Genomic DNA, 14,494 nt, shown 5'->3' with positions numbered 1-14,494 from the left:
AGGACTCTGGGGCGCTGCATATACTCACCCTCGTACGCGCCCTGCTTCTTTCCGGCAGCCTTCCTTCTTAAGAATGAACGCGTGAAGGACCTTCCGATGACGTCACGGCTTTGTGATTGGTCGCGGCGGCCCACGTGACCGCTCAGCGACCAATCACAAGCCGTGAAGTAATTCTCATGTACCTGAGAACCAGAACAGGACCTGAGAATTACGTCACCGGCTTGTGATTGGTCGCTCAGTGGTCACATGGGCCGCCGCAACCAATCACAAGCCGTGAAGCATTCGAAAGGTCTTTCAAGCGCCATTTTTAGGAACGGAAATGCCGGTTACTACCAGGGTGCGTCAGAGGGTGAGTATATCAATTTTTTTAATTTTAATTCTTTATTTTACACGTAAATATGGATCCCAGGGCCTGAAGGAGAGTTTCCTCTCCTTCAGACCCTGGGAACCATAGTATCCCATTGCACTGCATTGGGTTTCGCGTTTCGGCCGACCCTGACCCCGACTTTTTTTATAGGATCGGCCGATTTCACTCGACCTGACTTTTGAGAAAGTCAGGTTTCGTGAAACCCGACCCGATCCTATACAAATAAAAGTCGCTCAACCCTACTTGTGACTATAAGGTAATGGTCACTACAACAGCAGTTTGCAATATTCACTCGGTAACATTCATTGCTGCTTGTTTCTGGAAAACACCCATGAGTCAAAAACGTCACTACACCTGTAGATATATTCCTAAAGGGGTATATTTTCTAAAATGGGGTCACTTGAGGGGGGATTCTGTTATTCGAGCACTTAGGGGTTCTGTACATGCAGTCCACAAACTATGCGCACCAGGAGGCAAATAGCTCTCCGTCCCTCCCGAGTCTCGCCGTGTGGCTAAGCAGTATTGTACAGCCACATATAGGGTATTGCCAAGTTCAGTAGAAATTGTGGAATAAGTTATTCTGCCATTATTACCTACTTATTGTGTGAAAATGTAAAATCTGGGGCTAAAACAAAATTTTGGTTGTAAAAATGTAATTATTTTTTCTTGACTGTCCAATGGTATAAAATTCTGTGATACACCCGTGGTGTCAATATGATCACTGCACTCCTAGATGAATTTGTTGAGAGGTGTAGTTTGTTAAATGGGGTAACTTCTGGAGATTTCTGCTGTTCTAACAACTCAGGGGCTCTTCCCAGTGGGTCATGGCACTCTCAAACCATAACAGTAAAATCTGCACTATGGTATGGTGATTCTTCCATTCTGAGCTTTGCACTATGCCTGAAAAATATTTCCCAATATCATGTAGGGTATTGGCAAAACATGGACCTCAGTTTGTTGTAAAAATTTCCTATTAGCCCTTAGAAAAATTAAAAACTTGGGCCTAAAACAACATTTTAGTAGTAAGAGTGTAATTTATTCTTTCTTCACTGCTCAATGGTATAAAATTATGTAAGGCACATGTGGTGTCAATATGATCATTGCACCCCTAAATGACTTCATTGGGGGTGTACAGTAGTTTGTAAGATGAGTTCACATATGTGAGTTTCTGTTGTTCTGGTACCTCAGGGGCTCTGCCAATGTGATATGGCACTCTCAAACCATTCCAGCAAAATCTGAACTCCAATATGATACTTTTTCCCTTCTGATCTTTGCATTGTACCTCAAAAGTAGTAGTCCCCCACATATGTGGTATCGGAGTACTCTGAAGAAATTGCACAACAAATTGTATGGTGCAATTTCTCCTGTTATCCTTATGAAAATTCAAAATTTGGAGCTAAAATACATTTTGTGGGGGACATGTGATTTTTTTAATTTTGATGGCTCAATGTTAAAAACTTCTGTGAAGCACCTAGGGGTTCAATGTGCTCACCATACATCTAAATAAGTTCCCTGAGGGGACTATTTTCCAAAAAGGTGTCACTTTTGGTTGGTTTCCACTGTTTAGACATGGCATCCACTAATTGTTTCAGCAAATTTTGCATTCATAAAGTCAAATGGCTCTCCTTTCCTTCTAAGCTCCGCCCTGCGCCCAGAGAGTGGTTTTCCCCCACATATGGGGTATCAGCATGCTCAGGAGAAATTGCACAACAAATTTTGGGGTCCATTATTTCTGTTATCCTTGTGAAAAAAAAAGTGAGTCGAAAGTAAAATTTTTGTGTCATAAAGTTCCATGTTAATTTGTTTCCACATTCCAAAAATTCCTGTGATGCGCCTGTAGTAAACTTTTTGAATGTAGTTTTGAGCATCTTGAAAAGTGCTGATGTTCTACTGTGATCTTTTCTATAATAGTTGGCATTTAGACATTAAAGGAAAGATGATTTATTAACCCCTTTACCCCCAAGGGTGGTTTGCACGTTAATGACAGGCCAATTTTTACAATTCTGACCACTGTCCATTTATGAGGTTATAACTCTGGAACGCTTTAGTGGATCCTGATGATTCTGACAATATTTTCTCGTGACATATTGTACTTCATGATAGTGGTATTTTTTTTTTATATTACCTGCGTTTATTTGTGAAAAAAATGGAAATTTGGCAAAAATTTTGAAAATTTTGCAATTTTCCAACTTTGAATTTTTATGCAATTAAATCACAGAGATATGTCACACAAAATACTTAATAAGTAACATTTCTCACATGTCTACTTTACATCAGCAAAATTTTGGAACCAACATTTTTTTTTGTTAGGGAGTTTTAAGGGTTAAAAGTTGACCAGCAATTTCTCATTTTTACAACACCATTTTTTTTTAGGGACCACATCTCATTTGAAGTCATTTTGAGGGGTCTATATGATAGAAAATAACCAAGTGTGACACCATTCTAAAAACTGCACCCCTCAAGGTTCTCAAAACCACATTCAAGAAGTTTATTAACCCTTCAGGTGTTTCACAGGAATTTTTGGAATGTTTAAATAAAAATGAACATTTAACTTTTTTTTCACAAAAAATTTACTTCAGCTCCAATTTGTTTTATTTTACCAAGGGTAACAGGAGAAAATGGACCCCAAAACTTGTTGTACAGTTTGTCCTGAGTACGCCGATACCCCATATGTGGGGGTACCCACTGTTTGGGCGCATGGCAGAGCTCGGAAGCGAAGGAGCGCCATTTGACTTTTCAATGCAAAATTGACTGGAATTGAGATGGGATGCCATGTTGCGTTTGGAGAGCCCCTGATGTGCCTAAACATTGAAACCCCCCACAAGTGACACCATTTTGGAAAGTAGACCCCCTAAGGAACTTATCTAGATGTGTGGTGAGCACTTTGACCCATTAAGTGATTCACAGAAGTTTATAATGCAGAACCGTAAAAATAAAAATCATATTTTTTCACAAAAATTATCTTTTTGCCCCCAATTTTGTATTTTCCCAAGGGTAAGAGAAGAAATTGGACCCCAAAAGTTGTTGTCCAATTTGTCCCGAGTATGCTGATACCCCATATGTGGGGGTAAACCACTGTTTGGGTGCATGGGAGAGCTCAGAAAGGAAGGAGCGCCATTTGACTTTTCAATGCAAAATTGACAGGAATTGAGATGGGACGCCATGTTGCGTTAGGAGAGCCACTGATGTGCCTAAACATTGAAACTCCCCACAAGTGACACCATTTTGGAAAGTAGACCCCCTAAGGAACTCATCTAGATGTGTTGTGAGAGCTTTGAACCTCCAAGTGTTTCACTACAGTTTATAACGCAGAGCCGTGAAAATAAAAATTCTTTTTTTCCCACAAAAATTATTTTTTAGCCCCCAGTTTTGTATTTTTTCAAGGGTAACAGTTGAAATTGGACCCCAAAAGTTGTTGTCCAATTTGTCCTGAGTACGCTGATACCGCATATGTGGGGGGAACCACCGTTTGAGCGCATCGCAGAGCTCGGAAGGGAAGGGGCATCATTTGGAATGCAGACTTAGATGGATTGGTCTGCAGGCGTCACATTGCGTTTGCAGAGCCCCTAATGTACCTAAACAGTAGAAACTCCCCACAAGTGACCCCATATTGGAAACTAGACCCCCCAAGGAACTTATCTAGATGTGTTGTGAGAACTTTGAACCCCCAAGTGTTTCACTACAGTTTATAACACAGAGCCGTGAAAATAAAAAATCCTTTTTTTTCCACAAAAATTATTTTTTAGCCCCCAGTTTTGTATTTTCCCAAGGGTAACAGGAGAAATTGGACCCCAAAAGTTGTTGTCCAAAGTGTCCTGAGTACATTGATACCCCATATGTTGGGGTAAACCCCTGTTTGGGCACACGGGAGAGCTCGGAATGGAAGGAACAGTGTTTTACTTTTTCAACGCAGAATTGGCTGGAATTGAGATCGGACGCCATGTCGCGTTTGGAGAGCCCCTGATGTGCCTAAACAGTGGAAACCCCCAATTATAACTGAAACCCTAATCCAAACACATCCCTAACCCTAATCCCAATGGTAACCCTAACCACACCCCTAACCCTGACACACCCCTCACCCTAATCCCAACCCTATTCCCAACCGTAAATGTAATCCAAACCCTAAACCTAACTTTAGCCCCAACCCTAACTGTAGCCTTAACCCTAGCCCCAGCCCTAACCCTAGCCCTAACCCTAGCCCTAAATCTAGCCCTAACCCTAACCCTAGCCCTAACCCTAACCCTAATCGGAAAATAGAAATAAATACACTTTTTTAATTTTTTTAATTTTTCTCTAACTAAGGGGGTGATGAAGGGGGGTTTGATTTACTTTTGTAGCGGGTTTTTTAGCGGATTTTTATGATTGGCAGCCGTCACACACTGAAAGACACTTTTTAGTGCAAAAAATATTTTTTGCGTTACCACATTTTGAGAGCTATAATTTTTCCATATTTTGGTCCACAGAGTCATGTGAGGTCTTGTTTTTTGCGGGACGAGTTGACGTTTTTATTGGTAACATTTTCGGGCACGTGACATTTTTTGATCGCTTGTTATTCCGATTTTTGTGAGGTAGAATGACCAAAAACCAGCTATTCATGAATTTCTTTTGGGGGAGGCGTTTATACCGTTCCACGTTTGGTAAAATGGATAATGCAGTTTTATTGATCGGGTCAGTATGATTACAGCGATACATCATTTATATCATTTTTTTATGTTTTGGCGCTTTTATACGATAAAAACTATTTTATAGAAAAAATAATTATTTTTGCATTGCTTTATTTTGAGGACTATATCTTTTTTATTTTTTCTTTAATGATGCTGTATGGTAACTTGTTTTTTGCAGGACAAGATGACGTTTTCAGCGGTACCATGGTTATTTATATCCGTCTTTTTGATCGCGTGTTATTCCACTTTTTGTTTGGCAGTATGATAATAAAGCGTCATTTTTTGCCTCGTGTTTTTTTTTTTTTTTTGCGGTGTTCACTGAAGGGGTTAACTAGTGGGACAGTTTTATAGGTCAGGTCGTTACGGACACGGCGATACTAAATATGTGTACTTTTATTGTTTATTGTTTTTTTTTTTAATTTAGATAAAGAAATGTATTTATAGGAACAATATATATTTTTTGGGGGGGAATTTTTTTAAATTTTTTTTACACATGTGAATATTTTTTTTGTGCAGTGTGTCAGATCGGCGATCTGAAGTGCACAGATCCAGACTTCCCGGCGCCTGCTCTGAGCAGGCGCACTGAAGCCACCTCCCTGCAGGACTCGGATGCTGCGGCCATCTTGGATCCGGGCCTGCTGCATGGAGGAGGAGGTAAGAGACCCTCGGAGCAACGCGATCACGTTGATTATGTTTGATCGCAGTGTGCCGGGGGTTAATGTGCCGGGGGCGGTCCGTGACCGCTCCTGGCACATAGTGCCGGATGTCAGCTGCGATAGTCAGCTGACACCCAGCCGCGATCTGCCGCGCTTCCCCTATGAGCGTGGCCGGTCGCATATGACGTACTATCCCATCGGTGGTCATACGGACCCACCCCACCTCGATGGGATAGTACGTCAGATGTCAGAAAGGGGTTAATATATAAAGATCCAACATCAAATAGTTAATGCTTTGCTTTGTATTTCTTGTAGATATAGATTTCTTTGAAATAGTACATATTATTTATATAAGAAATTCCCAAGGGTAAACATAACAAGGCTTAACAGAACAATGATTGATCTGCACTGGAACAAAATACAAAAAATAGTAGTTTACGGTCTTCATTTTGTCTCTTATTGAAACATTTGTATGTTGTCAAATATCATTCTTATTTGCTCCTTGATTTCCTGTCCTACTGTCCAATTTGTAGGAAATTAATGTAATGGCTAAGGTGTTGGTTGAAAAATATATTAATACTAATTTCTAAGGTCTCATTCACATGTCAGTATTTTGCATCAGTATTTCATCAGTGTTTGTATGCCAAAACCAGGAGTTCCTCCAAAACACAGTCTTTCAATTATAGTTTTTCTCTGCAAATTCAACTCCTGTCTTAGCTTTTTAAAGGGAACCTGTCACCTGAATTTGGCGGGACAGGTTTGTGGTCATATGGGTGGGGTTTTTGGGTGTTTGATTCACCCATTCCTTACCCGCTGGCTGCATGCTGGCCACAATATTTGATTGAAGTTCATGCTCTGTCCTCCATAGTACATGCCTGCGCAAGGCAATCTTGCCTTGCGCACGTGCAGTATGCTTTGCCCAACTGCGGGCAAAGCCGAAAAGCATTAGTGCGCATGCGCCAGCGCACTATGTCCCGGAACACAGCGAAATACTTCCGGGACATAGTGTGCCGGCGCATGCGCACTAATGCTTTTCGGCTTTGCCCGCAGATGGGCAAAGTATACTGCGCGTGTGCAAGGCAAGATTGCCTTGCGCAGGCGTGTACTACGGAGGACAGAGCATGAACTTCAATCAAATATTGCGGCCAGCATGCAGCCAGCGGGTAAGGAAAGGGTGAATCAAACACCCGAAAACCCCGCCCATATAGCCGAAAACCGGTCCTGCCAAATTCAGCTGACAGGTTCCCTTTAACACTGATGCAACAATACTGAAGTGTGAATGAGGACTTAGAGAGAGCATCATGCAATTGTCATGTTGGAAAATGCATTTCTGGGGAGATCTAACTTTATAAGAAAATAAAATGGATATGTTATGTATTTTATCTCCATTAAATAAACACAAAAGTAGAAAACATACTGTATATACTCGAGTATAAGCCGAGATTTTCAGCCCATTTTTTTAGGCTGAAAGTGCCCCTCTCAGCTTATACTCGAGTCATTGTCCCCGGGGGTCGGCGGGGGAGGGGGGGCGGCGGTCACATCTTACTCACCCTCCCGGCACGGTCTCTGCATTTCCCTGCTTCTCAGGCACCGGCAGCTTGTTCCTGTGTTCAGCGGTCATGTGGTTCTGCTCATTAAAGTAATGAATATGGACGTGACTCCACTCCCATAGGCGTGGCGCACATATTCATTACTTTAATGAGCGGTACCATGTGACCGCTGAACACAGGAACAAGCTGCCGGCACCAGAGACCATCGAAGAAGCAGGGACATACAGAGAGACCGCACCAGGATGGGGTGAGTATGATGGGGGAGGGTGAGCCATGTGATATTCACCTGTCCCCGTTCCACCGCCGGGCTCCGTCTTCCACGTCCTCTGGCTGAGACGTTCAGGTCAGAGGGCGCGATGACGTGGACAGTGCGCACCCTTTGCCTAAACAGTCACTGCAGACACCCGGAAGACACAGCGGCGCGCGGCGGTGGAACCGGGACAGGTAAATATCGCAAGTGCCAGTGTCCTGAGCCAGCGGTGACTCCCGCACCAGAACCCCAGCGACGAGAGGTGAGTATGTCATTTTTTTTAAAAATCGCAACAGCATATGGGGTTATATTATTCTATGGAGCATCTTATGGGGCCATCAACCTTTATGGAGCAGCATATGGGGCATATTATTCTATGGAGCATCTTATGGGGCCATAAACCTTTATGAGCAGCATATGGGCATATTAGGCTATGGAACATCTTATGGGACCATCAACTTTTTTGGAGCAGCATATGGGGTTACATTACTCTATGGAGCATCTTATGGGGCCATCATCAACCTTTATGGAGCAGCATATGGGGTTATATTATTCTATGGAGCATCTTATGGGGCCATCAACCTTTATGAGGCATTATATGGGACATATTATTCTATGGAGCATCTTATGGGGCCATCATTAACCTTTTATGCAGCATTATATGGGGCATATTTTAATATGGAGCATCTTATAGGGCCCATCATGAACTTTATGGAGCATTATATGGGGCGTATTTTGTATGGAGCATCTTATGGGGCCCATCATGAACTGTATGGAGCATATAAAGCTCCTGATTCAATATGGATATTCAAAAACACTTAACCTACTGATGTCTCAATTAATTTTACTTTTATTGATATCTATTTTTATTTTTGAATTTTACCAGTAGCTGCTGCATTTTCCACCCTAGGCTTATACTTGAGTCAATAAGTTTTCCCAGTTTTTTGTGGCAAAATTAGAGGTCTTGGCTTATACTCAGGTTGGCTTATACTCAAGTATATACAATAACTCGCAACCAAATAACACAAAATTACTATTCCAAGCTGCTAAAATGTGTCAGTTTTATGTGCATTTTGTCATTCTTTTTTATTTTTTTTATTTTAATGCTATGGTATTAAAGCCATTTCATCTCTTGTCAAACTCAATAATTTATAATAATTTTGCTTTTGTACACCATATCCAGCTATCTATTATTGAGATGGCAAACAGCTACACATAAAGGGAGTATGTCATGAGGTTTTTGCCACATAATTTGACTGCACCATCATGTCTAGGCAGAGACCATGATTCCGGCAATGTGCCATTTACTGGCCTGTAGTTTTGACATAATCACTGTTTTCAAAGCAGATTATCACTAGAAGACTATTGAGCCTGCTGCCATGTTGTTCTCCATATTAATGAACTCTATATAACCCCAGCCCCCAGAACTGATTGACAGCTTTCTGCTTATGCACAGTGTACACAAAAAACTGTCAATCATTGGAAGCATTCAGAGATCTGGTAGATCAGCAAGATTCCTGATATCCCATTTGTGGTAGAAAACTACTGTTTGGGCGCCCAGCAGGGCTTGGCAGTGATGGAGCACCATTTGACCTTTGAAACACAAAATTGTCTGGAACAGATAGTAGTCATCATGTTATGCTTGCAGAGTCCCTGACATGACTAAATAGTGAATATCCCCCACAAGTGACCCCATTTTGTAAACTAGACCTCTCAGGGAACTTATCTAGATGTGTGGTGAGCACCTTTAACTTAGAGGTGCTTCACAGAATTTTTTTGAGCTGTGAAAATGAAAAAATTGTATTTTTCCAACAAAAATGTTTTAGCCCAAAATTTTTTATTTTCATAAAGAGAAAATTAAGTGTACAATTTATTGTGCAATTGCTCCTTTGTACACTGATACCCCATACGTGGTAGAAAACTACTGTTTGAGCACATGACATGGCTTGGAAAGGACTTCAGTTTGCTTGGAATAGGTTGTGAACGCCATGTCACATTTGAAGAACCCCTGACATGCTAAAATAGTAAAACAAACGTATGTGACACCATTTTGGAAACTACACCTCTCAAGGAATTCAACTAGGAGGGTAAGGAGTATTTTTAACCCTCAGATGATTCACAGTAATGTTTAACATTGGGCTGAGTAAATTAAATATTACCATTTTTCCACTAAAATATTTCTTTGGCCCCAAGTTTGAAATTTTTAAGAGAGGTAGTAGAGGAAAATGAACAGTACAATTTGTTATACAATTTCCCCTGAGTACACCAATACCCTATAAGTGGTAAAAAACTACTTTTGATGCACAGTGAAAAGCTCAAATGGGAAGAAGGCACGCCATAATGGAGTTCATATTTTGCCATTATGATTTGCAGGTGCCATGTCATATTGGCAGAGCACCTGAAGTCTCAGAACTCCCTATAAGTGACCCCATTTTACAAACTACATCTCTCAATTAATTCATTTAGGGGTACAGTGATGATATTGACACCACTGGTGTGTCACAGAATTGTATACCATTGGGCAGTGAAGAAAAAAATGTTTTAGTCCTAGATTTTACATCTTCCCAAGCAAAAATGATAGAATATGGCACCAAAATTTGTTACACAATTTCAGCTTAACATGGCAAAACCCCACATGGCTGCACAGTACTGCAAAGAGGGAATGAATGCCATTTGACTGTTGGAGATCAAATTTTCAGAGAATAGTTTGCAGATTTCATATTCAGAGCCTTTAGTGGAATAAGAGCAGAATCCTTCCTCAAATGACCCCATTTTGGAAATTACTCCCTTCTGGGAATTTATGTAATGGTGTAGTGACAATTTTGACTCCGCGTGTGTTTTCTGGAAACAAGCAGCAATGGATGTTGCTTAGTGAAAATGGTAAATCTGCCATTTTAATGTCCACTTTGCTGAAGTGCCCAGTATGTTGTAGTGCCCATACATCGTTCCATCTCTTGCTTCTGGAGATGCGAACCCCGTAAATTAAGCAGGCTCTCATCTCTACAGAAATGCTACATATGTGGATGCTGAATGCGGTTTAGGCACACTGTGTGGCTGAGAAAGGAGGGAGCATATGGATTTGGGAGCGCAAAATGTATTTTTTTTATTTGGGTCAGGTCACCATTGCATGTTTTTAGAGCCTCAATGCTACCAGTGCCATGGAAGCCCCCTATATTTTCGTTGACAGATGACTTGCTTTTATTGGGAACATTTTACATAACATTTCGGATCACGTTTATCTTGTCCTCTACATTGAGCACTTACATCGGGGTTTCCATCTAAATCTCCAAATGATTTGATTCAGATGAAACCTCTGTGGAATCCATTCACTAAAATGAGGAAGCACAGTTACTCTGGAATCCATCTGGCTTCTGTTAAGTGGTGTCTGTCTTTTCAGAAGTGCACAAAACTGTGGTCAACTGTGCTTTTATGCACACTTAAAAAGTGGGACACTGCTGGATCGTAAGCCAGACAGTGTCCACAGTGTCTTCTTCTGTCTCATTATAGGGAATCTTCCACTGAAAGTTGTCAGTCACGTATTTCAGAGATTTACATGGAAGCCCCAGTGAAAGCGCTCAGCGTAGAGCATAGGATAAATGTGAGCCGAGCCATACTACAATCTTTAGGAGGCAGAATGAACAAATCAACAGCAGGTCAAGAATTACTTTTATTTATTTTGTATGCCGTTTCTCGTGCTATACAAGTATTAAGTCTGCTTCATTCTTTGGGTCGGTGCGATTACAGTGATACCAGATTTATATCATTTTTTATGTTTGGCTGCTATCACACAGTAAAAGACGCTTTTATTTACAAAAAAAAGTTTTTTCATTGCCATATTTTGAGAGATACAATTTTTCTATTTTCTGCCAACACAGTCATGTGAAGGCTTGTTTTGCTGTGGGATGAGTTGTCGTTTTTATTGGTACCATTTTTGAGCACATAATGTTTTTTGATCTCTTTCTATTCAGATTGTTGGGAGGCAGAATGAGCAAAAAATAGCAATTAAGGATTTCTTTTTTGAGGGTTTTTGAAATGCCATTCACCATGTGGTAAAAGTGATAACACTTCTTTATTCTTGGGGTCAGTATGATTACAGCAATACTATATTTATACAGTTATATGAAAAAATTTGGGCACCCCTATTAATCTTAAGCTTAATGTTTTATAAAAATTGTTTTTTTTGCAACAGCTATTTCAGTTTCATATATCTAATAACTGTTGGGCATAGTAATGTTTCTGCCTTGAAATGAGGTTTATTGTACTAACAGAAAATGTGCAATCTGCATTCAAACAAAATTTGACAGGTGCATAAGTATGGGCGCCTCCCCAGAAAAGTGACATTAATATTTAGTAGATCCTCCTTTTGCAAAAATAACAGCCTCTAGTCGCTTACTGTAGCTTTTAATGAGTTCCTGGATCCTGGATGAAGGTATTTTTGACCATTCCTCTTTACAAAACAATTCCAGTTCAGTTAAGCTTGATGGTCGCCGAGCATGGACAGCCCTCTTCAAATGATCCCACAGATGTTCAATGATATTCAGGTCTGGGGACTGGGATGGCCATTCCAGAACAGTGTAATTGTTCCTCTGCATGAATGCCTGAGTAGATTTGGAGCAGTGTTTTGGATCATTGTTTTGCTGAAAGATCCATCCTCTGCGTAACTTCAACTTTGTCACTGATTCATGAACATTATTGTCAAGAATCTGCTGATACTGAGAGGAATCCATGCGTCCCTCAACTTTAACAAGATTCCCGGTGCCGGCATTGGCCACACAGATCCAAAGCATGATGGAACCTCCACCAAATTTTACTGTGGGTAGCAAGTGTTTTTCTTGAAATGCTGTGTTTTTTTGTCACCATGCATAACGCCTTTTTGTATGACCAAACAACTCAATCTTGGTTTCATCAGTCCACAGGACCTTCTTCCAAAAAGAAATTGGCTTCTCCAAATGTGCTTTTGCATACCTCAGCCGACTCAGTTTGTTGCGTGCTTGCAGAAACGGCTTCTTTCGCATCACTCTCCCATACAGCTTCTCCTTGTGCAACGTGTGTTGTACAGTTGACCAATGCACAGTGACACCATCTGCAAGTTGATGCTGCAGCTCTCTGGAGGTGGTCTGAGGATTGTCCCTTGACTGATCTCACCATTCTTCTTCTCTGCCTTTCTGATGTTTTTCTTGGCCTGCCACTTCTGGCCTTAACAAGAACTGTACCTGTGTTCTTCCATTTCCTTACTATGTTCCTCACAGTGGAAATTGACAGGTTAAATCTCTTAGACAGCTTTTTGTACCCTTCCCCTGAACAACTATGTTGAATAATCTTTGTTTTCAGATCATTTGACAGTTGTTTTGAGGAGCCCATGATGCCACTCTTCAGAGGAGATTCAAACAGGAGAACAACTTGCAAGTGACCACTTTAAGTAGCTTTTCTCATGATTGCATACACCTGGCTATGAAGTTCAAAGCTCAATGAAGTTATAAAACCAAAAAAAGTGCTTTAGTAAGTCAGTAAAAAGTAGGTAGGAGTATTTAAAACAAGAAAATGATAAGGGTGCCCATACTTATGCACCTGTCAAATTTTGTTTTAATGCAGATTGCACATTTTCTGTTAGTACAATAAACCTCATTTCAAGGCAGAAACATTACTGTGTCCAACAGCTGTTGCAAAAAAAACAATTTTTATAAACCATTAAGCTTAAGATTAATAGGGGTGCCCAAACTTTTTCATATAACTGTATATTTTTTTTTTATGTTTTACCGCTTTTATACAATATAAACTACTTTATAGAAAAAAAGAATTGCTTTTGCATCACTATATTCTGTGCAGTATAACTTTTTTATTTCTCTGCTGAGGGAGCAGTATTGCATCTTGTTTTGTGTGTGGCTAGATGACGTTTTCCTAGATGCCATTCTTAATTGCATTTGTATTATTGATCGCGTTTTATTATACTTTTTCAGCGGTATGATGAGAAAACAGTTTTTTTGCCATGTTTTTAATTTTTTTTATTTCAATGTTCAATGAAGGGATTAACTATTGTGGCAGTTTTACACATTGGGTCATCCTGGATGCAGTGACACCAAAAATTAGACGTTTTTTGTTTATTTTTGTTTTTACATAAATATACGTATTTATTGTTTTAATATTCTTTCTTTTTTTATTTATTATTTGATTTTTTTATTTAATAGGTTTTTTTTTTTTACTTTTTATTTTATTTCTTTATTTAGACCCTGTATGGAACTTTAACATTTAATTCTCTGATTGCTGGTCTCACACATTGCTGTACATGTGTGTTACAATGCATGAGAACTGTCAATTTTACACTGTCAGAATACCTGCTAGACCCTGTTGCTGGCTCAGTCTAGAAGGCCACCATCGTTAGCAGACCCGGAGGTCATCATTTGACCTCCGGCTGCCATGACAACCCTCGGCTCCAAAAAACTTCTAAATGCTGCAAATGCTATTGATCTCAGCATCTGGATCCCAATGATGTCGCCGGTCAGAGCTATCACTCTGCACCGGAATCCAAGCACTTGGAAGACTCTGGGATTCCTAAGGGCTGCAAGATTGTTGACCTTAAAAAAGTTAGCGCTGCTCAAGCCCAGTAAGTGCCAACATTTATTTACCTTTGGAAGAGGTTAAAACAAGGCTGTCTACTTCTCAAATTCCATGGTATGCTGAAACTTTCATTTGGAACAACACTGACAAATTGGGTAGAACAGTTGGAAGCTAAATATCATGAGACATGTCTATGTGAGGTACTGTCCTCAAATTAAGGTCACGTACATTAGATTATCCTCTAGTGTGATAATTGGAGAATTGCTGAGGGAAACTCCGTGTCCGATAGGATAACTTGAATATTCCAGCAGTTAACATGTCCTATCTGTGAGTCTGCAAATATAGTATTAAAAATATAATATAAAGTAAAATAAAAAAAACTGTAACTTAACTAATATTCTATCTGGATGCTGTTAAAATTTGCCAAAAAAGAAAACTAAAAATCCACACGG

At 40.2% G+C, this 14,494-nt stretch overlaps 1 protein-coding gene across 1 annotated transcript in view; it reads left to right on the top strand.

Moving 5' to 3' along the window:
* Positions 1-14,494, top strand: part of LOC143816267 (uncharacterized) — a 657,854-nt gene that overhangs the window by 595,915 nt on the left and 47,445 nt on the right. The window lies entirely within an intron of this gene.

This window comes from Ranitomeya variabilis, chromosome 3, assembly GCF_051348905.1.
Source record: "Ranitomeya variabilis isolate aRanVar5 chromosome 3, aRanVar5.hap1, whole genome shotgun sequence".
NCBI lineage: Eukaryota > Metazoa > Chordata > Amphibia > Anura > Dendrobatidae > Ranitomeya > Ranitomeya variabilis.
The sequence above is the reverse complement of the archived record's forward strand: the minus strand, read 5'-3'. Positions and strand labels throughout refer to the sequence as shown.